The following is a 14,821-nucleotide window of genomic DNA, read 5'->3' as shown; positions in this document are numbered from 1 at the left end:
ACTGCTAGTGATATCCCCACAAAAAGCAACCCCAGGAAAATATTGGAAAACAAAATGGGGAGCTGCACACACTTTATGATTCTTGGAATGATAACACTTGTCATACAATTATTTGGCAATTTTCATGTGGAAGAATTAGAAATCTCAGCTGTCATCTCTTAGTCTTCTTGTCAGTTAAAGTCCTGTCTGATGTGGAAATTTTGTTTGTCTTTGAAACCTGAAATCTGGATTATATTGATCCTATTGAAAAACAATTAAACCTTTGTTAAAGCATGGTCTTTTCATAGCAAAGGAGTTGAGGGTCTGAATGGTGCATTTCTCACCCAAAGGAGGGAAGTGGCAGCTGGGACTGTGGTTGCCGGGACAGCTTTATTGCAGTCCAGGATGAACATATTGACATCAACTCCCTGCTCTGACCTTCTCGTTGTTGAATGTTAATATGGTGTGTGAAGCTGCCTTACTTTTGGCTGCCTGCTTTTCCTTATGTGCAAGTCAAAAGCACATCCACAGAGATTATGGATTTAACTCAATTTTGACACATCACATTTCATTTCACTGGATAAGAAAGGCTGAGGTATGACTCATAATTTATTTTAAATCATTTTAAATACACTTAATTATGCATAGAAAAAAGTTGAGATCCAGAACAAGAGTCATGAGATTTTACATTAACATCACCCATAAAAATACAGTATGTATAATGTTGTCCTATACATAGAATGAAAGGATGAGCAGTGGCCTTCTCCAGTTTGGGGTCAGAGGCTGTTTCCTAATTACGGAAGATTCTCACTCTCTGCATCGTATATGTCTGCAGTGTTGGAATATTTTACAATGAGCATGCACGACTTTTGTAAGCCCACATACACAGACACAAATAAGACAAAACCCCTAAAGGGCATAAAAATTAGAATTTTAAAAATTTAATTATAAAATTAATTTAATTATACCCCAAACTACCAATTAATTTAGATGTGTAGGTGGGAGGAACCTACTGAACGACAGTCTCCAAATGTTAAGCCATACGAAGGGTCACTTGAGGGCCATCCTGCCCATTGGAGTAAACACCATAGTGGTTCTTCACAGGACTGTTAGAGAAAAGAATGAATGAATGAATGAATGAACGAATTAACATCACCTCCACACATTGCTGTGAGAAGTGAGCAACCATCCTGGGTAGTTGTTTACATGGGCATCCTGATTACATGAAAATTGGTAGTCAAGTGTAAAAGGAGGGGCCAGCCTGGTGGCGCAGCAGTTAAGTACGCACGTTCTGCTTCAGCGGCCCAGGTTTCGCCGGTTCAGATCCTGGGTGTGGACATGGCACCATGTGGCAAGCCATGCTGTGGCAGGCATCCCACATATAAAGTAGAGGAAGATGGACACGGATGTTAGCTCAGGGCCAGTCTTCCTCAAAAGAAAAAAAAAAAAAGAGGAGGATTGGCGGCAGATGTTAACTCAGGGCTAATCTTCCTTGGGGAAAAAAAAAAGTGTGAAAGGAGATTAAGAGCTATACACCTGGGTCTCAAGAAGATGAAACTTGATGGGTCATTTTCTTTTGAGGTAGCAGAACTTTTGTCTTGGAAAAAACCTATCTGACTCTATCCAAAAAACATGGGGTGCTCCATAGTCGTTGTGTCCAGATCCCAGTCCTGCACTAGATTTATGACCTTAGGCTAGCTGCGTAACCTCTCTGGGCCACAGAATAAAAATTTCAATTTAACAGGGTGATTGCAAGGATTAAATAAAATGATATGTGCTGAAAAAGTTAAAAGAAAATATGTAAATATATGGAAATCTATATGGAAAATAATATTGAGCAAAAACAGTAAAAATGGATCCATAGTCACTGATACAAACCAAGAATTAATTTGGCATGATATAAATCATTAGAATTTTAAGTCTATTGATTCTGTGTTTGTGTAAAGTTAGCCGGTTATACTAAAAATTGTAACCTAGAAGTCTTTCCATTTCCTCCATTCCTATCCCCTTCTCCCTTCTCCTCTCTCCACTTCCTTTCACCGTTCCCCAAAAGTCATAAATATCATTTAAGGCCAGGGGACAGCCAGAGCAGAGCTTTCAGGTGGAATCCAGTATGAAAACAGCCCCCAAAGAAGTGGAATCTCTCTTTAAAGCTTGAAGGCCCAAGAGAGGAGTTGAGTGTCCCACTAAAATAATCGCCAACCTTTCAGCATCTGCATTAAGATAAAAAATCACATCATTTCAAATGCCAAAACCATAATTTTACTTGCCACCTCTTCTGCCTTAGATTCTTAAACAGTGGAGATTTGGCATTTCTTTAGTTTCTGCTACATAGAAACCCAAAGCCATAGCCCTCACTTCAGATCCCCTTCTGAAGAGGGTGACAGGTGCACAGGCTGTAACAACAGACTAGCCTGGGTTTGAACCCCAGCTCTCCCTGCTGACAAGCTCCATTACGTTGGGAAAATTACTTCTCCAAGCTGAGTCTCACAGGTGAGACGAAGGTTCTAAATCACAGGATTGTCAGTGCATTATCAGGTAGCAAAGGTACCTGTGTTCACTGTGTTCACTAGTACCTGGGACCTGGGACCAACCTGCCAGGTGATTCCAGAATGGCTGACTTGGGGAGGAGGATTGGGAGGTCAGACTGGGTCTTCTTCCAAGAAATGGACAGGCCTATGACTATCACCATTACGGTCTGAGAAGCAAGGCCATGGAAAAAAGGGTAGGAGGAAGTTATAAAGCTGAGCAAAGTGTCTAATGGAAGGCAAATCTCCTCCTTAAAAGAAAGGAGACTGGAGAGAGTATGACATTCCCAAGAACACAGCTGAGAAAATCAGAAAGTCCAAGTCAAGCGGCCCTGGCCCTTGGCCTGGAAACCCCAGCCACACCCCTGCACTCCACTGACTGACCCAGGAGAGGAATTTGCTAAAGCACCAATGCAAACCACCCGAAGGTTTCCAGTAGGGGGCTTGTGTGGAAGCCAGGCTTTCCAACATGGGGGAGAGCTGGAAGAAGACATGATTGTTGGCGTTTAATTGTGTGGTCTTCACATCTCATTCAACCCCCAGACTTCAAGGCTACCCCATCCTCTTTCCTGGAGCCCACTCTTAGATTCCAACAGCCCACAGATGCACATTGGAGAATAACTGCGTCTATTTTCATTTAAATCATGGTAAAGGTAAAAATCAAATCAAGGTGTTTGTGTTTTCTCCCCTGAGCAGAAGCAAGCGCTCTGCAAACACATGTAGCCTTGTCTTGGCACAGATGTCAGGAACGTGAAGCCTGTAAACCTTCCCAGGCAGTTCTGTTCTTGAATCATTAAGAACAACCGAGTGGGTGGAAGGAGAACATGAAATTGCTGTGTGCACTCATGTTTTGTTTATGGAGCAATCATTTCTAGGCGTGTTTTCTTTTTTTATGAAGAATCTTTTCTATGTTTGCCTTTTAACACCCCACCTTCCTTCCTGTCCCCAGCCCTCCCACACCCACCAAAAAGAAACATTGAGAGCGTTACCAAAATCTCCACAAATTTAAAGAATAAGTTACAATAAGTGTCTCTCTAAACCAATTCCATTTACTCAGTCAAAATAAATGCTTTAGTAAAATGAATAACACAGGTAACAATTGAATTTGAATATTACGTATTGTTTAAAAAGCTCATAACGACTGCTCCCAAATCATAAAAATCACTTTCCTTTTTCCATTATTGTGCAATGAAGACACCTTAACCCAGTGAATTGGAAGTTCTAATTAGCAGCAGGGTTTAATTAGTGGTTTATGCGCTTGCCACAAGATTCTTCACTGTGCCTCAGTTTCTTTATCTATAAAATGGGAATATTATCTACTTTGTGAAGATTGAGCGCCTTGAACATAGTAAGCACTCATTAAACTGAAACCGGTAGTACCAATAACCGTTCATGACTGTTATTGATACTGTTATTCTAATAGTCGTGGGACTGGATGGACAGGTGGGGTAGGCTTTTGTCAGACCCTATGGATCCTTTCCTTTGGCATGCACCTCCCCCAACCGTGGCACAGAGCAGACACCCAACAAATGGTGGCTCTCAGACTTCCCATGGTGCTAAGAACCCTGGTTAGTGCCCAGGCTCCCCGGGCCCCCAGCAGTTTCTGTCCACCCCCAGCAGAACTGCTGTCCGTGGAACCCTGGAAGGGGTGTGTGTATTTGTTGAGCTCTCGTGCTGTGTTTACCATCCAGGTGTGTCTCACTTTATTGTTTTTTCTCTCATTGTCTTTCTCGGCATTGTCCCGCCTGGCACACACTCTCAGGCATGTTCTCTGTGACATAGCACAAAGACGTCCGCTTGTTTTTGGCAGCTGTCTTGCTGCTGAAGGCAGGGAATGGTGGCATCAGGTGTTTTAAAAGAGGGAGCGATTGCATAAAATTTTCTCTCTGGAAAACGAGCTTGGTTTTTAAAAAATGTTCCCTGGAACGGATCTAATAACTTAGTTCCATAATAATTTCTCCTCTGCCTGCTCTAATTGCCGGGATTCTTTCAGAAACAGCAGCGTATTGCTGCTTTTCAATAGGCTAATAAGACTGCATTTCCAGAGGGCTTTCAGCCAGAGGAGGGCTTTTCAGACTTTACCCACAGCACCAACAGGTACAGGGAAGCCTCCTCAGTCCAGAAATGGACAAGGGGGACCAGCAAAGCCGGAGCCAGTCCTGGAGAAGGCCTAGGAGGCCCCTTGGGTGCCTTGGGCCTCCAAATCTTTCCCTCCCTGGGAGAGCTTACCAAGCTCCACAGAAGAACTTACTTTTGATCTGAAAGCCTGTCCAGCCAACATTCAGTGTTCAGGACAAGGTCTTAACTACAGGAATGCTAACCAGGCCAGCAAGACTACTTCCTTCAAGCTCTAGGAGTCCTGGGGGCTGTCCATCCCCAGCCAGCCCACTCCAGGAGCTAATCAAATTAGGGAACTGAGAGTGGTGGCCACAGACTTTTCCAAGAGAGCTGTAACGCTGTCAGTCAACTAGCACTTAATTTCCGGTGGGCTGTAAAAGTGCCATTTATCCTGCAAGCTTCAGGGTGAGTGGCTCAGTCGGATTCTAAAGTTAAATGGTGCAAGCACAACTACACTCGATGAGGATTTCTTGCTTCAGAATTAAAAACAAAGTGAGAAAGACCAAACCTACTTTTATGTTGATTGTAAATATTGTAGCGAAGGAATCACTTTCCATTAAATTGCCTTGATGAAGCCATGTGTAACCTGAGTTGACAGCCACTGGAGGCCCGCAGCCATTTAGCAGCACCTTGTGGGCACAAATGGAGCTTTGCCCTTATGGCTTGAGCATGCTGCTCAGACCAAATTTTAGCCACTTTGACACTGCCTCATCAATAAGGGGCATCCCCAGGGAAAATGGGTGGAGTCAGGCTGAGAAGGATCTAGGGTGAATCCTGGGGCATTTGGAAGGGGAACAGCAGCAGTGGCCCTGACACAGTGAGGCAGTTGGCTGAGGAATGACCAGATGCTGGTCTGATGCCATCAGACATTTATACCTTCTCCTAATCTTGCAGACCTCTGATTTAGAAAATCATGGAGGGGCCGGCCCGGTGGCGCAGCAGTTAAGTTCGCACATTCCCCTTCGGCGGCCTGGGGTTCGCCGGTTTGGATGCTGGGTGTGGACATAGCACTGCTTGGCAAGCCATGCTGTGGTAGGCATCCCACATATAATGTAGAGGAAGATGGGCACAGATGTTAGCTCAGGGCCAATCTTCCTCAGCAAAAAGAGGAGGATTGGTGGCAGATGATAGCTCAGGGCAGGTCTTCCCCCCCAAAAAAAAAGAAAGAAAAAGAAAATCATGGAGAACTTTTCGTTTCTCAGAAGGGCCACGTAAGAAAGAAGAGCGTCATGTAGCCATGTAGCTGAGGCACTGGGTGATGGGGTGAATGCGTGTGGTGGGATTTGGGGAGAAGGAGATTTCCAGGAAAAAACTATAAAGCATTTTATTGACATTTAAATTACTTACAGGGAAAAAAATGCTATTCAATAAATACTACTCAAGAATGCACAGAGGGGCTGGCCCGTGGCCGAGTGGTTAAGTTCACGCGCTCCGCTGCAGGCGGCCCAGTGTTTCGTTGGTTGGAATCCTGGGCGCAGACATGGCACTGCTCATCAAACCACGCTGAGGCAGCGTCCCACATGCCACAACTAGAAGGACCCACAACGAAGAATATACAACTATGTACCGGGGGGCTTTGGGGAGAAAAAGGAAAAAATAAAATCTTTAAAAAAAAAAAAAAAAGAATGCACAGAGAGCTTTGATAATAAGGATAGATTAACAGTCCAATAGAACATCCTGTGGTGATGGTAATGTTCTATATCTGCGCCAGCCACGTGTGGCTATTGAGCACTTGAAAAGTGGCTAGTGCAACTGAAGAACTTGTCATTTCACGCCATTTTGATTTTAATTTAGATAATCACATGCGGCTAGTGGCTATGGTACTAGATGACACAGGTTCAAGGGGATCAAGGTGGGAAAGAGAAAGGAGACATAAGAACAACTTCCCTGTTTGTCCGAATCCTGAAAGAAGGAAATCTAACTCATTTGCTAATGAATTCAGGCCACAGGAGTACAAAAATAATTTCAACTTGTATTGAAAAGTGCTTTCATGCCTGTCTAAATGTTGAACCATAATAGCTTCTCTTTTTCACAATTTCAGTGGAAAAAATGCCATTTTATGCTTCTGGAAAATGGAAGTGTCATTCTCAGCATAGACCCACCATTAACGTCTCTATCTCCAAGCCATGTAGGGCTTTGCCTCTGTAAGCTGCTAACATCATGTTTTGATTTTTACAGCCGGAAGCATAAACAAGTTCTTCTAATGCTAATGACAGGTCAGGTTTCCCACCCTGACCTAGGCAACCCCTCCATCCAGTAGTTCACTGCATTTCAACATTTCTGCTTGTGAAGTGGCAACTTACTCCTCTGAGAAATGTTTCACGTGCTGCTGACCGTCATTCCACAACCAGCGCTCATCAGCAGATCCGAGCGCCATCCTTGGGCCTGGGCAAATCCCCTGAGGGTGAAGTGGCCTCTGCCCACTGACAGTGGGCACCAGAGAAGGGGCAGTGCCTGGGCCTCCCTACTGCCCACCGGTGGCCCAAGCCCACAGCAGTCCCTGCAGAACAGGCCCTGAAGCCCTTGGCCTCACCCCTTGCAAGGGGCAAAGGTCAAGCAGGGGTGGTTTGAGTGAGATGGAACAAAGTCACCCAAAGCAGGGTGCAGACTGGGTGAAGGTCTTCTGGTCAAAAACGAAAAACAGCTGGGACCAGCCCCATGGCCGAGTGGTTAAATCTGCGCGCTCCGCTGCAGGCGGCCCAGTGTTTCGTTGGTTCAAATCCTGGGCGCGGACATGGCACTGCTCATCGAGCCACGCTGAGACAGCATCCCACATGCCACAACTAGAAGGACCCACAACTAAGAAGATACAACTATGTACCAGGGGGCTCTGGGCAGAAAAAGGAAAAAAAAAAAATTTAAAAAAAAAAGAAAGAAAAACGGAGAGATCCAGTAAGCCAGCAGCTTGGAGCTGTGTGTCTGAGCCAGACAATAAGCTTTTAAAAATCCATAAAGTGCAAGAGGCACACAACAGACTCTCTGATGTCAGCACTCTGTCCTGGTCTGGGGAAAAGCATGGAGGATGGCCCTGCAGCAGAAGGGCCCCTAAGTGGTGGGGAGGGGCGTGGGATGTCCCAGCCAGCCCATGGGTGCAAAGAGCACAGACATACCAGCCCAGGATGTACAGGTCTGGATGGGCAGCTGAGCTAGGCCTGCTTAATTGATACAGGCTCCTAAAGAGCAGGATAAACAGCATTTGGGGCCATTTACTGTGAAATGGACTGGGATGTATGAGAAATCGGCCTTGTATGGCCAGAAAACACATACGTCGGCAGAAAATAATGTCCTGGGAAAGTTTTAAATTGAAGACGTGCCATTCTGAGTGTGCCGAGGCATTAATACTTATGTAATTAATCATTTCATATTTGAAGATTGGGATTTTTTTCCCTTTTAATTAATTAGCCAGTGGATTCATTATAGTCCATTTTTCATGTCAAAAAGGCAGTGGGTTCTTGGAGAAGGGAGGGGGCCACAGGGGAGAAGTGACAGCTGCAGTAGTGACATAGTGTATGGCGAAAAGTACAGAGAACCACCATCATCTCTGCCCCAAACATCCATGTGGAGGGACTGAGAACCTAAAACTTGTCAAAACACATGGGATTTTTTCCAAGTGCCCCGAATGTGAGCCTCCACTGGTGCTCACATTTTCAGAATCTGCATTTAGCCCCTTAGCAAGAGTTGTGGCCTGCTTCGCCAATGGATTTCTCTTTTACTGGAAAGAGGGTGTACCATGAGGGCTAACGATGGGGCTCTGCGGCCAACCACCCTGGGTTCCAGTCCCGACTGCGCCTTCTTAGCTGGAGACTTTGAGCAAGTCATTTAAACCTCTTTGTGCCTCAGTTTCCTGCTCTGGACAATGAAGATAATTGTAGTACCTCCCTTAGGGTTGTGGACAGAATAAAATACAATAATGTATATAAACTGCTTACTTAGGCGCCTGGCTCATATTGAACACTCAGAAATGGTAGGTATTATTACTAGAAGAGCGGCACTTCTTTATGGAACAGATCACCACTCTTGACTTCTTCAGAAAGCTCTATGTGTGTGTTAAAAAACACATAACATAAAATTTAACATTTAACCACTTTTAAGTATACAGTTCTGTGGCATTAAATACATTCATATTGTTGTACAACCAATAGCACCATCCATATCCAGAAAGTTTTCATCTTTCCCAACTGAAACTCTGTACTCATTAGGCAATAATTCCCCATTCCCTTTGGCAACCACCATTTTACTTTCTGTCACTATTAATTTGACTACTCTAGGAACCTCATATAAGAGGAATCATTTAATATTTGTCCTTTGTGACTGGCTTATTTCACTTAGAATAATGTCTTCAAGGCTTATCCATGTTGTAGCATGTGTCAAAATGTCCTTCCTTTTTAAGGCTGAACATTATTCCATTGTATGCACATACCACAGTTAAGTTTACCCATGCCTGGGTCAATGGATACTTAGGTTGCTTCCATCTTTAGGCTATGGTGAAAAATGCTGCTATGAATATAGGCACACAAATATTTGTCAAAGTTCCTACTTTCACTTCTCTTGGATATATACCCAGAAGTGGAATTGCTAGATAATATGGTAATTCTGTTTAATTTTTTTGAGGAATCATCATATTATTTTCCACAGCCACTGCACAGTTTTATGTTCCCACCAGCAATGTACAGGGTTCTCCATATCCCTGCCAACACTTGTTATTTTCTGGCTTTTTTAAATAGCCATCCTAATGGGTATGAAGTGGTATCTCATTGTGGTTTTGACTTGCATTTCCCTAATGACTAATGATGTTGAGCATCTTTTCCTGTTCCATGGAGTTTTTTGATAGCAAATACAAAGGGGAGAATGTGAAGAAACTCCTTGGGTTCTGGACACAAGAAGTGCTGAGAGTAGAGAAGACAAGGTTGTCTTTCTATGGAGATAAGATGGATAGATAGATAGATAGATAGATAGATGAATATGGAGAGATGTTACATTTAGTATAAGCATAGAAACAAAAGTCTAGCCTGGTTTGTGCCAAATCATTAACTCACAGGGTTTAGCTCTGGGACAGTGGGAGGATCTTTTCTATTCCTATTTTACTTTACATGTTTCATGAAAAGGGAGGATAAGGGGGTGGAATGATAAGTGTTTTACTTTTATTTTTGCATTTTTCTGTATTTTCCAATATTTCTATAATAAATGTGTTGCTTTTGTAAAAAGAAAGATCTTTTTTTAAAACAACCTTGGGAACATTTGCAATTATGTTTAATTTCATAAGCTAATAGGTTCAAGAAACACAGACCAAGAGATGAAACCCACAAACATCTGAACTGAAACCTTTCTACTGCTCCACTGCATCCTACTTGGCAAAGGCATAGAAGAAATAACTCTTGACTGTGGCTCTGCCTCTCTGTTCAGAAACAGTCAGCGCCACTCCCAGGGTCTGGTAGGGGCAAAAGGGAAGACTACAGAAATGTAAGATGCACACCTGCTTTCATGACGTTTACAGTCTTGTTGATGCTGATGCTCACACAGAACACAGTGAAGGTACCACAGAGAACTTCACAAAAGTGTGCAATTGTGGACGTGGGTGTGATCTAGGCTCTTTTGAGACAAGATTGCCCAGAGCTTTCCACAGTTTGGCAACCTCTCCTGGAGTAGCGGTGACAGTGGTGGGTGGAGACTGAGCTGACCTTGAAGGATGAGGCTAATTAAATGAGTGTGCTGGGGAGGGAATCAGGCAGCACTCCGGGTCCTGGGGACAGTGTGGTTAAAGGCCCTGAGGTGAAATGATCCAGGGCTGTGCTGGCACTGCAAGGACTCCGCCTGGCAGGAAATGAGGCAGACGTTCAGAGATGCTCAAATAATTAGACAGGAAATATGCTAACGTTTTTTGCCTTGACTTCAAAAATAATACATGTTCATTAAAGAATTTGTGATTAGATATAGATGGAAAGATAAATATATCTTTTTTAACAAAATAAAAAGATGTTATACTGTTCTACAATTTTCTATTTCCTCAACAATACTCATATGTTGTCAAGATCTCTCTCTTTACATACATGCACACACATGCATGCATGCATGCACACACCTTTATCAATATACTCCATTTTTATGAATGTGACATAATTTATTTTAATCAAGCCCCTGTTGATGAACAGTTGCGGTCCACTTTTTTTCATTACAGTGCTATAATAAGTACCTGTGTACACATGCTTTTACGTACTCATACTACAAGTGAGATTGCTGGGTTGATGGCAACGTGCATTTAAATTTTGTTAGGTATTGTCGAGTACCCTCCAGAAAGGCTGCAGCCATTCCTCCATCTCCCCCAGCCCGGACTGTGCGGGAAGAGTGCAGACTGCAGCATGGAGCCTCAGCTCTGGGCCCACCTCGTGCCTGTGGCACCTGCTTAGCCTCACTAAGTCCCATGCCCTGTCAGGAATGAGGATGACAGAAGTGACATCAAAGGTTGCTGTGGGTGCTGCATCAGAGAATCCATCGCAAAGTGCCTGGGATGTCATAAGCACCCCAGAAAGTCAGCTGCCATTATTACCTTTCAAATTTTAGCTAATTTGGTAGGCAAAAATGATATTTTGTTTCTTGTTTTAATTTGCATTTCTTAAACCACTGAGATGATTACGGCAATTTCTGCTAAGGGTGTTGCTGGCTTCTCAACGATGTATTCATTTGGCCAGCAGATTGTGCAAGTCGCACGCCAATCTGATCACAGGGCTCTGCAGAACCTCAGCAGGCAGTTGCCTGCTCCTCAGGGCCGACCCGGGAAGGACCTGTACTTGCACAGCTGTGCTTCTGGGGGGCCTTGCATGTCATCTGGCCTCTCCTTCTACATCTTCAGGGCCATCCTGTGACTGGGCTTAAAGGATAGGTCACTTGAGGTACTTGAGGATCAGAAGGGTTCAGTTGTCCAGGGATGTGGACCTGAGGGAGGGTCTCAGGAAGCCTGGGGACGCAGGCCCACCTTTGATGGGGCCACTTGTCCCAGTTCTGCTACTGGTAGGCTTGCCAGGTTTAGCAAATAGTAACATGAAGCATTGTTATATTTGAAGTTCAGATAAACAACAAATAATTCCTCAGTATAAGTATGTCCCAAATCCTGCATGGGACATACTTATACTAAAAAATTTTGTTAAAAAAAATTATATGTTGTTTATCTGAAATTCAAATTTAACTGAATGTCCTGTATTTTATCTGGTAACACGATTTTTTTTATTAACTTGCTATCTTAATTTCCTGTTGGTGCTGTAGCAAATTACCACAAATTTAGTGGCTTAAAATAATACAAATTTACTCTCTTATATTTCTGAAAGTCAGAAGTCCAAGATCAGTTTCACTGGACTAAAGTCAAGGTGATGGCAGGGCTGGTTCCTTTTCCAGATTCTTGAGGGTTCCTTCATTCCTTGGCTCATGGCCCCTTCCTCTGTCTTCAAAGTCAGCAGCATAACATTTTTAAATCTCTCTCTCTCTCTGACTCTGACATTTCTACCTCCCTCTCTAAGGACTCTTGTGATTACAATGGACTCACTTGGATAATCCAGGGTAATCTCCCCATCTCAAGATCTGTAATTTAATTACATCTGCTGTCTATTTTAATGTGAAGTAACATATTCATGGGTTCTGGGGATTAGGATGTGGACATCTTTGGAGGTCCATTATTCAACCTATTGCACATGCCTGGCAACCATCATACATTACATTGTTTCTATTGCAAAAGGCATTTTGAGTTCCAAACTCCAACACCAAATTTCTTCCTCAATCTGTATCAGAGCACTTGGCACACTATATTGTAACTATTTCACATCTGTCTGTCTCCGTCTCCCTACTTTCAGGCTTTAAGGATAGAGACAAGAGCTATTCATTTCAGTCTGCCCTATGCTTGACACAACGATGATTGACACAAGTTTGTAAGCAAATGATGATTGAATACATACTAAATTATAAATTAGAGTGTGCCTCTAAAATGTATTTCTTTGTTGGAAATAAACAAGAAAATGTGTGTTGGGTGGGAACGTGACTCAGTGAGAAGAGAGATGGGCTCTGGACCAGAGAGCCGAGCAGCAGAAGGAGCACAGAGAGAGAGAGAGAGAGAGACAGAGAGAGAGGCTTGTTTGGGAGAAAAAAGAAGGAGGAGGAAGGGCAGGAGCACCCCAAACCACGGCACGGCCCCTCCCTGGGTCCTAGGTGCAGACAGTGTAGTTCTAGGAGGTGGTTACGAGTGTGGCAGGGTTCCCCAAGCACACCCTGAGGCAAGGATTTGGGTCTAAGCACTTTATTTTAGGAGATGATCCAGGAAGCACAGAGAGAGAGTGGAAGAATGAGACTGGCAGGGTGAAGCCACCTAAGGATGTGTTGATAGACGCTGAGAACACCTGGGGCTCAACCTCCTGTGGGGTCCTCAGAGTTGCCCCACAGAGACATCTACAGGGACATTCATTGTCCCTTGCTTGGGTTGTGCATATGAGACCTGTTAGAGGTGACCCGAGGGGTGGGCCCCAAAGGGATACGATGGGACACCAACGTTGTCTGCTCAACGTGGTTATTACTATGAGATGGGATTACATGGATATACATCTTCAACTTTAATTTTGCATTATTTTAATATTTTATGAAATTCTACAAAAGAGAGGAATATTTCCATTTTGTAAAAATATAGATAATTGTAGGAAGTATACATTCTCCATCCCTAAAGGTCCTACTCTGTGGTTGGGCCCCGCGAGAATGACTGGTTTTCAGCCTCCAAGGCAGTTGCCATCTTGATTCTCCTAGTCTGATATATGTACACAAACATCCCACTGGCATTTCTGACTTTGGTTAACTAAAATTCTCCTCTTTCTCTCACCCAGTCACTCACTACGATCTTTATACTGTTATCAGTTTCCAGTCACAGTTCATCAGAGTCCATCTCTGATAACTGTCTCTTCTCAAAAGAAAATAAATCTCAGTAATTATAAACTCATCTAATTCATTCTGTTAGGATGAACTCTTTTTTAATTTTATTTTCTTGCTATAATTAATTTTGTTTTTATCTGGCTGTTTTCAGACAATGAATATCCCACACTGGGACTTATCTTTGTGAGTATCTGCCCTCACTCCTTGGTTCTTCAGTTCGGGCCATGATGAAAAAGGCCATCCAGGGGCCAGCCCGGTGGCACAGGGGTTAAGTGCACACGTTCTGCTTTGGCGGCCCGGGGTTTGCCGGTTCAGATCCCGGGTGCGGACATGGCACCACTTGGCAAGCCATGCTGTGGGAGGCGTCCCACATATAAAGTAGAGGAAGATGGGCACGGATGTTAGCTCAGGGCCAGTCTTTCTCAAAAAAAAAAAAAAAAAAGAAAAGAAAAAGGCCATCCAGCTAGCTGTCATAAGTGACAGGACTCTTTGGAGTATGAAGAACTCAAGTGAACTGCCGGGCTCTATAGCAGTGGAATGCCAACAGTTGGAGTCTACAGTGACTAAATAGCCAGTCTCTGCCAGCAGTCCCTGTGGCTGCTCCCAGCTGCAAATACAGAACAACAGCCCTCCCTGAGACATCCCAGTTTTGGTGGGTAAGGGTTTCATGGATCAAACCACAAGGATCACAGCCCAAAGGCAGTGGAGTCGCCTCTCCAGCCTAGTTTCTTGAAGAGAAAGAGAAAGAATACAAAAAACTTTTTTTTCATTTATTTATCCCACAAATTCTTGTTGAATATCTACTACGAGCCAGGTATTGTGTTAAGTACTCAGTCAAAGATGAAATGTGAATTACTTTTCCCAGGAGGAATAAAATGTGTGATGCCTGGGATGCTATATGGTCAGCTCTGAAATGGAACAAATGAAAGTGGGGAAGAAATAGAAAAAAGAGGAGAGGGAGTAAACAATCCCCACCCAAGAAACACACTGAAGGCACAGCCAACTGCCAACTGCTGACCACTGGCGACAAAGTTTAGATACGTGGTATTGCATACTCCCTAAAATCTGAAGGAATACAGTGATTCCATAAATAAGCATAACGCGTGGGCCCCCCCCAACACACACACAAACACATTCCAGAACACTCTACTAGCCTGTCACATACAGTGAAAAACGAGGGTTGCATTTTTGTTTACTTCGGCAAATCTAAATTCGAATCTAGAGTCTCATCACAAATCTGCCTGGCAAACCCTGGACCCCGTCACGCATGTGTCCCTCATGCAGCAGGCCCTGGCAGC

This window comes from Equus quagga, chromosome 5 (assembly GCF_021613505.1).
Source record: "Equus quagga isolate Etosha38 chromosome 5, UCLA_HA_Equagga_1.0, whole genome shotgun sequence".
Lineage (NCBI taxonomy): Eukaryota > Metazoa > Chordata > Mammalia > Perissodactyla > Equidae > Equus > Equus quagga.
The sequence above is the reverse complement of the archived record's forward strand: the minus strand, read 5'-3'. Positions refer to the sequence as shown.